Consider the following 15,376-nt stretch of genomic DNA (forward strand, 5'->3'; position numbering starts at 1 on the left):
GAGGAATTTGAAATCTCAAAAGAAACCTCCATTTCAGTTCCCAGAGCACATGACAGTTTCTCACCCCAGATTGTTCTCAGCTCAGTATGAAAACATATAACAGGGTATGAATGCCTGAGTGAAAGAAAGACCTAAACTTAAATTATTCCAGAATGGCACGCTATTGTCAATGATTGACAACCAGTCTCGACTCTTACCAGTGACAGCCACACACAAAGTAAGGCTTCAAAAAGAGCTTGGTTCTCTTCAATTAGCAGAGCTGAAATGAAACCACTTAGAAAATTATACTATTGGGTAACTGGTGGGTTTTAAACATAATGAGAAAAATAAAGGCTAGGCTGATGTTTACCATCAGCTGAGCTAGAGACGTCAGATGTGCCAGGACTTGGGCCCACATGTTCTCCCTGCCTGCCTCTCTGCCACAGCTCCAGCCCCAGAGCCATTCTTTTACTCCTGTAGCAAATATATATTGGTTCCCTACTGCCACGGACTGGAGCTACAACAGGGAGCAAAACCGATATGGTCTGTGCCTCCTAGTGCTCTCAGACAAGCAAACAGTGCGACGCCTCTGAGAGGTGACATAATGGGGAAATGCAGGGTGAGGAGAGAGAACTACAAAACGGAAATTTCACACTGAGTGGAAAACAGTCCTGTGGGGCAGAAAAGCCTGCCCAGCATGCTGTGTGCTCAGCCATCGGGAGGACAAGGGTGGCTGGGGCAGGGGCTGCGGAGCCGTGGAGGTCATGGGCCCTCCTCCCGCTAGGCCCATCTGTCTATTCCCCGGGAGTGCTAAAATCACGGCTCTGGAAAGCTGGAAGAACTTCAAGTCACTCAGCACCATTCATTCAACAAACCATTCTCCAAATTTGCAACAGCTCAGGAGGAAACAAGAGCATGGCACACACACAGGACCTGCAAGTGATTCCTGGGGCCTAAGTGGCCCAGGCTGCTCAAAGAGGGCCAAGGATGGGAAAGGTTTGTACTTTGTCCTGAGACAACGGGGAGCCACTGAAGGCTTGAGGCAGAGGAATTGACACCATTAGTTTTGGGATTTGCCAGATACCACTCAGAGAGTGGGATACAGAGGCTGGGTCCTGAGCTCTGGATGACTAACCCTGGAGCCTCTGGCCTTGTCCCAGTCTCATATATGTGGGGTTCCTATTTTGAGACTCTCATCAGTTTATTTCACAAGGATTTTCTGAGCACCTGGGCTAGGAAGGCGAAGAGATGAGGAAGCAGAGTTCCTCCAGAGACAGACATATGTTCTCTTGCAGGGTGGGAGCCCTGAGTTCTGGTCCTGCCTGTGTCATTAACTTGACCTCCATGTAGAGGGTATGCAGGGTATGCACAGAGGGAGGAGTGGAGGAAACAGTTATGACACAATTATGTCTCTTGGTCTCCCTCCTGTACTTGGGAATCACCCTGTGTGGATGGGATGTCACAAAAGACCCACGAATGAGATGGCTGACACCTGGCACAGTCGAAAGAATAGTGTCTTTATAACAGCCATGTAAAAGGCTGAAGAGGCAGTTCGGTCCTTATTGGGCAGATCCAGCCACCACAGTCTGGATAGAAGCTGCCCCTTTAGCTCGCAGAACCAGGCCACTCACAGTGGACAGAGCCCAAAAAGTCAGTGTGAGAGAGGGGTCTCTGCCTCAAAGGTCATAAGATTCGGTCAGGCCTGGGGCCGAAATAAGGGAAAGGTGCCCCTGGAGGCAAGCTTAGGTAAGCTGCCCCAAACCATGGACAGCAGTGCACCAGCCAATTAGAGCTAATTAGCCACCTGTGGAGCAGGGGCAGCAGAAAGGCCAGGGAGGGGCTGTTGGGAAGCCTGTGCCTCTCCTTGCACCCCTGGCAGTGCCTGCAGGAGCCAAGGCAGGCAGACTTGCCCTTCCACTCCCAGGTAACTCGCCCTGCTCGGACTAATGAGCCGAATCCAGTGATGGAGGGTACAACCTGCTGAGAAATGTTTTCTCCCTTCTTCTAATAAACTTTTCAAAAAGGCTCCTGAGATCCACGGCTGGATTCTCCCATGAACACAGCCCCAGGTGTCAAGGGGACAGAGGCACACAGTAACAGCTCATTTAGCAGGGAACAAATGGCCCCCTTTCAGGCCAACAGTTGAAACATTATACACTTAGACAAGTACTAGGGCCCAAGACGGGTGTCGATCGGAAAGATATGCAGAGGACACAGCACCCATTCTTTTGAGAAATCCCCTGACTGCTCTGGGGGAAAAATGAAAGATGACGTTCTCTTCAAACAATCCAGAAGGCAAAATGCAAAAGTGTTGGTTGGAATAAAATATTGAAATCAAAATGATTATTAACAGTAATAATGGCTTGTATGCATGTGTGTACAGTCTCTTGTCATTCATGATTCATTTTCACATGCATCACCTCTTCGAAGCTTCACATCAATTTTATGCAGCAGGACAGGCAAGAGGCAGCATCCCCAGTTTATAGGGAAGGATTGGGCAGGCTGAGAGCTTAAGTCCAATGTCACATAAACCAAATGTCAATGCCACAGTTCAAACCAAGTCTTCTAATTCCAAATCCATTAAACATCCCATATCTGGACAGCAAATCCAAATTTTGTTATGTTCTTTAACACTTTCTTTTTTAAAAATCACTCTGTATTAGAGCTGGAAAGATCCTTAATAACACTGGAAATGCGGAAACCAAAGATGTTAAACAATATACCCAAGGTCTACCATCAAAGTCGGGTAGGTCCTTTGTCTCCATACTCCCTCCAAGTCAATGTTCCTCTCTCTGACTGCTTCCATTCAGGCCTAATAACAAGGACTATTTCTGCAGAAACTAGCAATACAAATATTTTCTTTTATGTTGTCCCCTTAAAAACAGTAGATGCCAACGACAAACATTTCCTTTTGACACAGATCTTTATCTCTAATAAAGCAGTAACATTAATGTGGTGGGAGAAACAAGCACAGAAGGGAATGAGCAGAGTTCCCTACACACAGTAGGGGTTCAATAAATGTTTGCTGGACTGGATGTAGTGAAATGAGTGTGGACCCATAGGGAAAATAGAGAAAGGAAAGGTATTTTGCACTTTGTAAGAGGCTGTGCTAGGGATTTGGCACGGAGAAGGCATTTGCCATATTCCAAGCTGGTTTTCGACATCAGCATGATGTTCCCACTGTCTTAACAGTGCATACTCGCAGAGAAAACACAGCAGGTTGTGTGCTTCCAGGCAATCCCTTGGAAAATGTTGGACCTTCACTGAAGTTTTGACACTGTTTTTGGTGTCACCTCAGTGTCTATTTTTCTTTTTTTGAGGGAAAAATCATGGAGTAAAGAGTGAAGTATGTAAAGGAGGTAGAACTGTTAGTGAAATCCTAGTGACAAACCTGATGTCAGGAGGCATTCTCTCACTCTTGTCACTGAACTGCTCTATACAAGATTCTCCCTTGGTAACTTCTGTCAATTTCTGTCTATTTTTACTCTTCCTCTCAATCCACTGGTGGTTTCAAAGTATTTGGGGGTTGGTTCTCTGGGAGGCAGGAAATGTCACAGATCACCTTTTATACTTTGGTCTAGAAAGTACACTAGGAATCACTACCATTCATTGAATACCTGCAATAATAATGATTATCAGGAAATCAAAGGGATAACTGAATTTTATTGAGTGTCTACTACATGTTCCATGCTAAGCACTTCACATGCATTATTGTATTTAGCCTTCATACAACCACCCTGTGATGTTTAATTTGCCTAAAGCTATATAACCACATGGTGGCAAAGTCAGATTCTGACTGCAAAATCCATGTTCTTAACCAGATAGGGATCACTCATTCTTTTATTCATTTGCACAATCACTATGTACCAGGCCTTGTGCTGGCTACTGAGATACAGAGATAAAAGACAAAGACCATGCTCTCAGACAGCTCACACTAGCATGAGCAGACAAATAAGCCAAAGGTCACATATGATGTGCCAGGTGTAGTAACAGAAGGGATTGCTGGGTGATTTGGGCATATCCAGGAGGGACACCTAATCCAACCTAGGGAGGGTACAAAGAAGATTCCCAGAGGAAATAGTACCTCAGTCTTGAAGACTAGGGAGAAGTCTGTCAAATGAAGGAGGACCTTAAGGGCACGGAGAGGAGTGCAGCAGGCACAGAGACGTGGAAGCATGGGAGAGCATAGGCATGTTCAAGAGTCTTCCAAGTAGGTCAGAATGGATTGCATGCAGAATAGAAAGCCCGACAGCAAACAGAAAGAGGATTGGCAAGGAGTGAGGCTGAAAAACTGGGTACAAACTGAGGAGGGGCTTTTCTGCCACCGTAAAGAGTTTGAGTAATATCCTGAAGGCCACGGTGGCCCCTAAGAGCTTGTAAGCAAGTGTGTGATGTTCAAGGGGGAAGCCTTACTGCTTATGTACATGCCACTCCTAGAAGGGAAAAAGCAGGGCAGCAACACTTCCATCACCACTCCTCAAAGGAAAGGGACTGATTTATCTTTTGGGTGAAATCCAGACAGGAGCACAAATATATGTGGCTACAGCAGATATGCTCTAGACTCTCTCAACACAATTCCAACTGCACTTCTGTGTTACTTACACTTATGTGTGAGACCCAGGAGTGACTACAGGGTGCTCTAGGACACGAAGCAGACACATTTGCACGAGGCTTGGAAGAACTGAAAGATAGCTGGTATCTGCCACATGAATAGACAGTAGCTCTTCTGGGGCAGCTTGAAGATCCTCCCATGTGTCCCTAGCAACAGTGTCATTTCCACCCTAACAATCCCATGATGTGGTTAAGTAACTGTCCTCATATTCAAGCTTGGCTCCCAGGACCCTTCTAGAATGTGGTAGGCTACCCAACACCCATTAATAAATCCCTTTCTGCTTAAACTGTGTCATTATCAACTAAGAACCTAATTGATATAATAGAACACTTCCTTTCTTTCTCTTATTCCAAGCTGCCTGATCTCAGAGATCCTCATTCACTGCTGACCCAAGAAATAAGCCTATGAGGCCACTTGTGCTCCTACAGGGGGGAAGGGAAACCTGTGTATATCCAACTCAGACCGACAGAAAGAGAAAGTTCAGGAGTCCTGATGTAGCTGCACAACCTGCACAACCTCCAAACAACCTTTAACAGAAATAAGACCCAGGTCTTTGTCTTTGACTAGCTCCTGTATTCATCTCCTACTTGGGTTTTAACTATGAGGGAGAAAGGACATGATTAAATATCACTCTCACCCATCAAAATCCCCCCACCATCTGAAAAAAAGAATACATTTGTGCTTTGGAAGCAGGGAAACCAGTCAGAATCAGCCATTAGGCTTAAATAAACCCAATTCCAGAGTTAGTCGGAGTAAGGAAGGAGATGCTTCTGTGCTAATCAGAAAGGCAATGGGAGCCCATGGGGTGCAGAAACTTCAGCTGGGAGATGCAATCTGTTGATTACCAGGAGACCCTTTTGCAAAGGAGGCCATAATCTCAAACTTGTATTATTTGCAGGGGGCTGATTTTCCCCTTGACTCTCACAGAGTTGCCAACACACCTGCTTCCAAAGCATGTGTTCTCCCCACCTAGACCTCTTAGAGCTAAGAGTGAAGGTTGAGTAAGAAATAGAAATAATTAATAGGGCCACAGAGGACTATACAGGGCATGAGCTAAATTAAAGAAAAATCAACCAAAAGTCCCAAGGTTGCTAGTTCCTGAGCTCTGTGTCATCAGCAAGCTCAACTCTTCTCCCTGCCTTTTCCCATCACTAAAATAAGGAGAGAAAGATTATAAACACAACTGTCTTTACTGAGCAACTATTTCACATGTCACACAACAGTGGGCGGTGGGAAGAAAAAGTAGGCAACTGTTCTCAAGAGTTGGCAATCTGGCAAGAAAGCTGAGAGGGTGCCAGCAATGATAACAGTAGGTGTGGCAGACACTGCTAGTGCATCCACCAACATCAACTCTCCCTGTCTTCTAATATAGCACCCTGATTCTGGCACATGGCCACCCAGAAAAAAAAAATAGTACTCCTTAGCCTCCTTTCTCTTAGGAGGGACCAGTCACCTCCATGCTGGTCAATGAAGATGCAAAAAAGAAATCAGGGAGGCAACTTCTGGCAACACCCTTAAAAAATTGGGAAGGTGCTCCTCTGACCCCTCTTCTCTCTTCCAGCCATCTACTGTGATAAGGATATGTGATGCACCATCCTGGATTATGAAGATGACAGCAATGTCCTAGGGATGGAGAAGCAGCAAGCTAAAAGGACCCTGGACACCACATAGCTTCACAGCATAGAGCTGCCCTATACACTCAGACTTTTCAAGACTGAAACACATATATTTCTACCATTCTAAAGATCTTTTAATCAATTTTATCTAGGATCTTGGCTAAATGTTGTTGGGTCTATATCATAATTAATAGAGATGGCAGGCCACCACTTCATTTATCCAGCAATCCCATCTTCCCAGAAAACAGCTGTAACAAAGAAACAAAACAGACCCCTAAACAGCCACAGTTGTATTTTCACTAGAGGCTGATGCCCTTTATTCATAGTAATGACATCCAGGCCAAGACTTGGCTGATGCTTCCTAACCCTCAGTATACCTATATTTCCAATGAGCACAATTCCTGATATGTTAGCCCATAGCCAACACAAAGATGGGTAGAAAGGAAGAGGACTATGTTTAGAGGTAGGTAAACTGACAATACCAAGACACAATAGCACAAACTGATAGGGAGAAAAAAGACTGGAAGAGTATAAAAAAACAGACACTAGAATCTAAAATCTTGTATATCCATAGGTCTGAGACCACTTGTATAATTTGGAGAAATGGTCCTGTATCACTAAATAGTCCTTTAGGGGGTGCTTGGGTGACTCAGTAGGTTAAGTTTCTGCCTCTGGTTCAGGTCATGATCCCAGAGTCCTGGGATCTAGCCCCACATCAGGCTCCCTGCCCACCGGGGAGTCTGCTTCTCCCTCTCCTTCTGCCCCTACTCTCTACTCATGCTCCCTCTCTGTCTTGCAAATAAATAGTCTTTAAAAAATAAAAATAAATAAAATAAATAGTTCTTAAGATTATCAAGTATATAGTTCAATACAATAACTGATGCTCATAATTATATTTTTGAATCACACTTATTTTAAAAAGGAGGGAAATGTGTAATTTATTTATAAATATTTCCAAAACATTAGTCATCTTGAAATTTTGTTAATTTGAAACATCCCAGCTTATAGATGCCACATATATGTTGTTTCATACAATCCAATGTTAAATGAAATATACTTGAATATCATACATGGAGTCAGTATTATAACCATTTATTCTGAACCTACACTTTGTTTTAAGATTTATTTATTTATTATTTACTCATGATAGACACACAGAGAGAGAGAGAGAGAGAGAGAGGCAGAGACACAGGCAGAGGGAGAAGCAGGCTCCATGCCGGGAGTCCAATGTGGGACTCGATCCTGGGACTCCAGGAGCGCGCCCTGGGCCAAAGGCAGGCACTAAACTGCTGAGCCACCCAGGGATCCCCCTGAACCTACACTTTTTCAAGACTTGCCTTAGATGTGATATCCTAAAGATGAATCAGACACATCCTTGCTATCTAGTAACTCATGGTCTAGTTTGGGCACAGACAAATAAAGAGATCATTATGACACTAGATCAAACCTCTAAAGAAAGAAAATCATATACGATATAGATGAAAAAAAAAGATTGCTTTCTAGAATATGAAAGAAATCCTTATGAGATGACAAGAAAAAGGCAAACCATCAAAAAGAAAAGTGGGCAAAAGCTGAATTAGCTATGCACTTAGAAGCAAATCCAAAGGCCCAATGAATATGAGATGATGCTCCTCCTTGGTAGACATCAGAAAAATACAAAGCAGATAACAATGAACTATCACTTGCTACCTAACCAGGTTAGCAAAAGTAAATGAAATAACACATACTCCTGGCAAAGAAACAGGGAAAAGACTACTTTGTACATGTTAATGGAAATGTGAATTGTTATACTCTCTTTGGAAAGATCTAAAGCATCATAAAAAGTACATATACTTTGACTTAGAAATGTTAGTTTGCGTATTCTACTCATAAAAGTTTGAGCATATCAATAGGTGATGATGAACGACAGAGATGTTTTTTATTTATTTATTTATTTATTTATTTATTTATTTATTTATTTTTATTGGAGTTCAATTTGCCAACATCTAGCATAACACGACAGAGATGCTTATTTCAGCATTGTGCATAAAAATTAGTGGAACCAAAGTAAATGCTCATTGGTAGGGAAATGGTTGAAAAATCTGTGGTGTATTCATACCACTGAAACTTACAAAGCCATTGAAAATAGTAATATATCTATACCAATTGACTGAGAGAGGGCTGCTGGGGGCAAGAGGCAGAAGAGTTAGTTTCCCATAGTGTTTTAAGTGAGAAATACAGTATGCCAAGGAATATATATATGATCTCATCTTTTAAATGAATGACAAAAATCTTTATGTATGTATATACTGTGTGTAAACACATACATGTAAATATTATGAGAACATAGAGAAAATATAAAAGATATCTAGGCTATTAGATTAGTTTGTGAGGAAAAGGACACAAAATAAGCAAACAAAAACGTTATTAAAAAATAGATGCCCAGGACAAAAAGCAAACAGCCTTCATAATAAGGCAGAGTATATAAAACCATATCCATCCATAAATGCTAGTATATAGGTCTAAGGACATAAATGAAAGGACATTCATCTAATTACAATGAGAATTTCAAATGATTTTTACTAACTCCTTATATTTTTCTATACTTCCACATTTTTTATTATTGTTAACTTGTATTATTCATATAACCTGAAAAATTAATAAAGTGATTTTTAAAACCTACCACTGTCAGTGTGATCAATATTTAGTAGAGCTAACTAAGAAAACTTCATGCGGGACTTGGTGCCCACTCTCAGCTTTAAAAGACTAGTGGGAAAAAAATAAAATAAAATAAAATAAAATAAAATAAAATAAAATAAATAAAATAAAATAAATAAAAGACTAGTGGATTTGGAAGAGATTTGAAAAAGAAAGGTGTTCCAGGCAGGAAGAACTGCATAAGTACCAACACTAGACAGAGAAACGAGCCTTGGCACTAGCTCTCAGACAACCTGCCTCATCTGGAACAGAAGATAAAGACAACACCCACGGCTGGAATTCCGTGACCATAGTTAAATCAAACAGATAAGAAGTAGAAACAACCACCATCATGCATAAGCAAAAACGTAATTTTTAGAGTTCACATTAACAAAGGAAACAGCTTGGTTTCTTCAAGTTCTACAGATTGACAAATATTTTGAGTCCTTAGGACTCTGTCCATGGTGACACCATGTGTTTCACTCAGATGTAAACTTCAGTTTGGTAACATTTTCATTTTAAACCCTCCTTCCTGTCAGTTTCCAGCTCGGCTGTAAATATTTGCTTGGAGGAAAAATGTCACTAAAGATCTGAGCTCAAGCTTCCAAAAAAAAAAAATGATCATTTTGAAACAAGAAGTCATATTCTGCATGTTAATTAAACAAAAAGTCTCAAGACCTATGGCTTGGAGTTCATTTCAGAAAAAAAAAATCGTTTTTATTTATTAAATCCTATGAATACAAATGAACTCTTTATTTGGTATTCCTTCTTGTTTAATTCTGCCCTTCTGAGATAGAAACTTCATGGGCTTTGCTAGATAAATTAAAAGGTTTTCTAGTGTCACGAGGTCTTCTGTCCTCCACGATAGGGCTGTTTCATAGGCTGTAAGTTGAGCAACTGTTAATGATACGGGATGCCTGCACTCCCACCAGCAAAGACAGAGTCTAAATGTCACCAAGCGATGGTCATGACCTTGCCCAAACCAACCAGTGTTACACACAACCCCAACTGAAGTTGATTTCAACCTGAGACACATTCCCTTTGCTCTTTTACAAGATGCTCCTCACTCCGTAAATGGGGCTCGTAGCTAAGAGGACCCCAATGTTCGTATTCCCATCACTGTATTAAGAATCATGGCAGCTAATATTGTTATTCCATTTCCAGGGAATTGAAAGACACAGAACCTTCAAGTGACCCTCCTAATGAGTAGGGTTCATAAGGTAGAACAGGAATGTGTTCTCCAGACAAGGAAAAGACGTTGTGCTCACAAAGGTGTGAAAGGCATGTTTGTAGTGTGTGTGTGAGTGTAGAGTGCGTACATGTACATGCGCGGTGGTGCTGTATAAGGGTGTGTATGTGTGAGAGGGTTGTGATGTGTATGACACTGTGTGTTAGAGAGAGAGAGAGAGAGAGTGTGTGTGTGTGTGTGTATAGGAGGGAATCAGAAGGCCAAGCTCTGAAAGGCTCTGAAGTCTACGGTCAGATATTTGAATATTATGCTTTAGGCAACAGGGAAACCTTTATGTTTTTTGATCTGGGGAATAATATGATCAAAGCTATGTTTTAGAAAGATCAAGTCACAGCTCTGTGGAGGGCCCATACTGGAGGCCAGGAGATGAGTCAGAGGCTCCAAGAATGATCTGGAATGGGGAAAAGGGGGCTGAAGGGGAGAAAATTAATTGGAATTACTTTCCTAACACTCTTAGTTTAAATGGCAGGTAAAAGTGTTTACTATACTATCATTTTTCTTTTTTTCCTCCAACTTTAAATAAATGAAAAATACACTCTTAAAAAAGTTGTCCATTCTGTGAAAAAAAGATCTAAAAACAAAGGAATACCTCCCCTCCGAAGCTGTTTGAACACCCAGCCTGCCCAAAGGGAGTAGGACCCTGATCTGACCCAAACAAGAATCTGCTCTGGAGGCTATGCAAAGCAAATCTGCTAAGCAAATGAATCCCTTGCCAGCTCCAACTCCATACCAACAACTGCAGCCCCCAGTCAAGGAAAAAGCAAAAACTGGAGCTGGCAGCTTTCTGTGGTGCAATGTTTATGTCATAAGCAATTATCTGATTACGTCAAAGCTGAGTTCCAAGCAAGTGTATCTGGAATGAGTCTTTTGCAGATAAGGGTTTTCCTCTAGATTTTCTCTCCCCTTCTGTGAACTATAATCCCTCCTCTCTGTGTGTCCTCCCCTGCCTATGTTCCTTCCTCCTCTTCTTCCTTCATTCGCTACCTCTCCTGCCTCTTTCCCACTGCCTGCCTATATTCAAAGCCCAATGCTATCTCTGTCTCTTGGCCTCTCTTTTCACTCTCCCCATCTCATCCTCTTTCACTCTTTCCTCTCGTCCTCCCTTCTCCCCCCATCTCCCTTCCCACTCTATAAAATCGCTTCAATTTTAGAAGAGGGGAAAGGCCTTTGCTAGCACAGGAGTCTGAGCAACAAATAGGATCACAGGAAGGTGAATGATTGAGTCCAGCTTCAAGAAAAAAAAAAATGAATCTCGGAAAAGAGAGTGTGCAGAACAGTGGCCCTTCATTCTGAGGAAGGCGGGTGGAGCCTATGGCTCCCAGTTGTTCCTGAACACCAGTATCTCTAGGCAGTCTTCCAGCTGGGCAATTCCTATTTGCTCATAAGCCCCAGCCAGCTTTTTCCACTGGGAGTGAGGTGGCACTGCCGCTTGTCACATTGCACTGCTCAGCTACTCTCTTGATCAGCTCAGAAAGGAAGAAAAACCATAAAATTCAGAACCAGCTCATGTCAGCACTGCAGGGGATGTCAGTGACCACCCAGTCCAATGTGGTCAGGTCACTGGTGGAGAGACTAGGGCCCCGGCTCGCTAAATGCCACGGGGACTCATTATTAGAAAACCCAGACCTAGGACCTGTTGCAAAAATCCCTCTGCCCTGGGAACAGCTCTAGGTGTTTGTCTTCTGAAAAGGAATCCACTATATAAGGTCCAGATGCATAAACAGATAGGATAAGCTTAAAATAGAGATGGAAAGGGATTAAAATGCACATGGTACACATTAGAAATCCCCTGTATGCTGCTAGCAAGAAGGATTTGAGAAAGGGAAGTCTGTTGAAGATGGGGCTGCAGTGGTGGAGGGCTCTAAGCTCTGAAGACCTTTTTAATATGGCTGTATTGTAATACTGCAGTGCCAAACCCCGCCAGTCATTCCAAAAAAGAAAAAGGAAGCCCCGCTTAGCAGCAGAACTTCCCAGCCCTGGAAACAGATTGCCTTGCATTTGCACCCATTTAATAACCGTTTTATGTAGCAAGAGCAGGGGAAATGTGCATCCTCAGAAGGCACAGCACGAGAACCTCCTTCTGCAACAACGCGATTCCTCGGACATGAAACTAAAATGCATTCATCGGAACTCAGCCTCCCAAAACAGCAGCAAAGCCACTGTGAGGCGATTTCCAGGCGAGAGCCCCTCAGAGACGAGGGGGATGGGGCTGGCAAGCAGGGGACACACCTTTTCTGAGCTGTTGGAAACATGCTGCCTGCAAAGTCCACCTAGACTGTGCCGCAGAGGGTTAATTTCCTCGGTGTGGGGTAAATTGATGCCCACACTCACAGCCCTACTGAATCCCCCACAACCTCTACCGCCACCGTACATTTGGATTTAAAAAAAAAAAAATCTTAAATTCCCAGAAATTTCCTGATCAGCCATATCTCTTCGGAACAGCCCCTCCACCTGGGCTGGATTCCCATCTCATCACCAGTGAAAAAGCCCAGAGAGCCGGGCATAATTATTTTGCTACAAGGTTATGCCTAATTGGCCACTAACCTAATTGATTAATCATCTCATTTTTCAAGGCAGCATCAAAGAGCCCAACTGAGCGGGGAGAGAGAAAACATGTGTCCAGGTGGTGCGAGGGGTAAAAATTACAGACGGGCGGCGGGGCGAGGGGCGGGGGGGGGTTAGACCCGCAGCCTAGACCCGCAGCCACCCCCTCTGGTTTCTGGACGCGGTGGTGGACAGAAAATCCCAGAAACCCAGAACGAGTGGGGAAATGCGCAAGACCACAAAAAGGACAGAGCCAGGAACCCCCGACGCTGCCCAGCCGGCCTGGGTCCAGCCACCTCTAAGAGGATGAAGTTGTCTCCCCTGGGCTGGGAAGGGTTACGTGGCTGCGCATCAGCCCAGCCTAGGCTAGCGTGGGGAGGGGAGCAAGAAGCACTTGTCCCGGGGTCCGCGAGTCCTCGCGGGGTGGGGGTGGGGGTGGGGGCCCCCCGGGAGGTCGCCCTCGGTTGCAGCCACAACTTGCGCGGCGGCCCTCGCCTGCGTCTTTGCGCGCCACCCAAAACTTTGCGCACACTGCGGCCGCCGCCCGCCCGCCCGCTTTTCGCTTTTCGCAGCGAGTCGCACGCCTCCAAGTGCCCGGGCGGCCCCTCGGCAGCCGCCCTGCCCGGCTTCGGGCTCCAGACTTTCCCGTCGCTGCCTCCAGTTCCCACCCAGGGGGCCCCCCTCGCGGCTGCGGGAGCGCGGCGCCCTCCCGGGGGTGCTGGTGCGCAGGCGGCGCGGGCGCGGGCGCGGCGTGCAGGACCACCCCTGGCCGGGCCGGGCCGGGCCAGGCCGGGCAGCCCCCGCGGGACACGCTGACACGCTGGTCCACGCGGCCGTCCCCACCCCGGCGCGCCCACGCGGAGCCTCCCGCGCCAGGCGGGCGAGCGCAACACCTTCCTATCCTACCTTCCAGCCCAGCCGCTGAGGACCACACTCTGCGCTCAGCCCTCTCGACTCATCCTCTGGCTGCAGGAGCGGGCGACAGAGTTCCGCTTTTGTTCCCTGGGGCTGGCGGGGCCGTGGAGGGCGGCTGCGGGGGTGGCCGGGGCTCGGGAGCTGCCGCGGAGCTGGGAGCCCCGCACGCGGGATGCTCAGCTCACTCCCAGCAGCTCTGCCGGCAGCAGGAGCGGCAGCGGCGGCAGCGGCGGCAGCAGCAGTAGCAGCAGCAGCAGTAGAGATAGTGCCGGCTCTCTGCAGGCCACATCTTTCATACCTTATACATCACTACCGCATTCCCCCGAATAGGGGAGCCCCACAGCATTTCGCCACCTAGCGCAGAACGCGGGAGCCCGCAGCAGCGTCCAAGCCGACCTGACCAGGATGAGAGCTCCGCCGAGGGGAGAAGGACCTCAGTGCCCGCTGGCGCGCTCCCTCCCCTCCCCGAGTTCAGCGAGGCCTACACCTTGCCCCCACTCTGCAGGGCGCACCTTCCGGGATTGGCTGTGACTTGAGGCCCAGGGAGGTCTGGACTTGAGGCCATGCGATGACAATTTCTTAGAGGGAGCGCCCTCCTAGCTGCTGCTGGTGTCCTGGCCAGCACGTGCCTTTCCACCGCCTCTTCCTCGCTTTCGTCTTCTCACACGAGGCTTTGCAGGAGCAGATGACTTCTCCGTGTCCCCGAGACACATTCGGCTCCTTCCAAGATCTAGAATGCAGGCTCAGGAGCAGTCAGACAAGGGGTCCAGTCGCAGCTGTGTGACCATAAGCAAACTGCTAAATGATGGCGCCTCCAGTTCTTCACCTGCAAAATGGGAATCAGATTACGTCTCAGCGTTGTTCGGAGAATCAAATGAGACAAGCACAGAGCTTGACACATGTTGGGTGATAGATAGCTTTCTTCCTTCATCCAGCACAGGTCCACCTCTCCTGGGATAATAACGTATCAGTAACAACTCGCCTATTCAAAAGTATTTATTGTGTGCTTACTTATGTGACAATCTCTATTTTATGGAGTGGGGGTAGGACTTTCCAAAAGATAGGCAAGCAATCCTTACTCTCTTGAAATTTGTCGTCTCTAGCACAAGGACACAGAAAATAAACCAGTAAATTAGCAAGACGCTGGCAGATAGTAATAACAACCACGACAATGTAAATGACAATGACTTAATGTCAGATGGTGGCATGTGATAGGAAATGACCAGGATGGGACATAAGGCTGGCAGTTGGGAAAGGACTGAGAAGACAGCAACTGACCTGAGACCTCTATGATAAGGGGCCAGGCATAAAAGATCTGAAGGGGAAAGCATTAAAGACAGAACAGCAAGTGCAAAGGCCGGCCCTGAGGCACGAGTGAATGAATGCATTTGAGGAAGAAAACTAACTATGGCTGGAATACAGCAGGAACGGTCATTAGTGGTACGAGATAAAGTGGGGGAGGTCAGAGAGAGAGAGGCTGGTCTTATGGGAGGAAGTCCATAAGGTAATTCAACTCAGAAGTCTGGAGTTCAAAGGAATGTGATTGTTCTGGCATTGGAGATAGTACAATTTGCATTTGTAAATGCTCACCTGGGCTGTTTTCTCTGTTATGCAGAGAATGGACTGGAAGGTAGAAGCAGGGGAACCAATCAGAGGCTCCTAAGTCCCCTTCCATTCCCTGGCCAGCACAACCACAGTGACCTCTCCTCTTCCACCAGGTTAGTTAGGGGGAAGGGCCACTTGGAGGTATCCTGGGAGCTTGAATGTGAGTTTCTCCCACCACTC

The 15,376-nt window shown here is 45.7% G+C and overlaps 1 protein-coding gene across 3 annotated transcripts in view; it reads right to left on the minus strand.

Moving 5' to 3' along the window:
* The window catches only part of DAB1 (DAB adaptor protein 1), a 1,169,270-nt gene that overhangs the window by 1,100,561 nt on the left and 53,333 nt on the right, over nucleotides 1-15,376 (minus strand). For all 3 annotated transcript variants that reach the window (XM_072820404.1, XM_072820400.1, XM_072820397.1), the window contains exon 2: nucleotides 13,583-14,417. The gene's annotated coding sequence lies outside the window, so the exon portion shown is untranslated. The remainder of the gene's footprint in view (nucleotides 1-13,582; nucleotides 14,418-15,376) is intronic.

Source organism: Canis lupus, chromosome 3, assembly GCF_048164855.1.
Source record: "Canis lupus baileyi chromosome 3, mCanLup2.hap1, whole genome shotgun sequence".
NCBI lineage: Eukaryota > Metazoa > Chordata > Mammalia > Carnivora > Canidae > Canis > Canis lupus.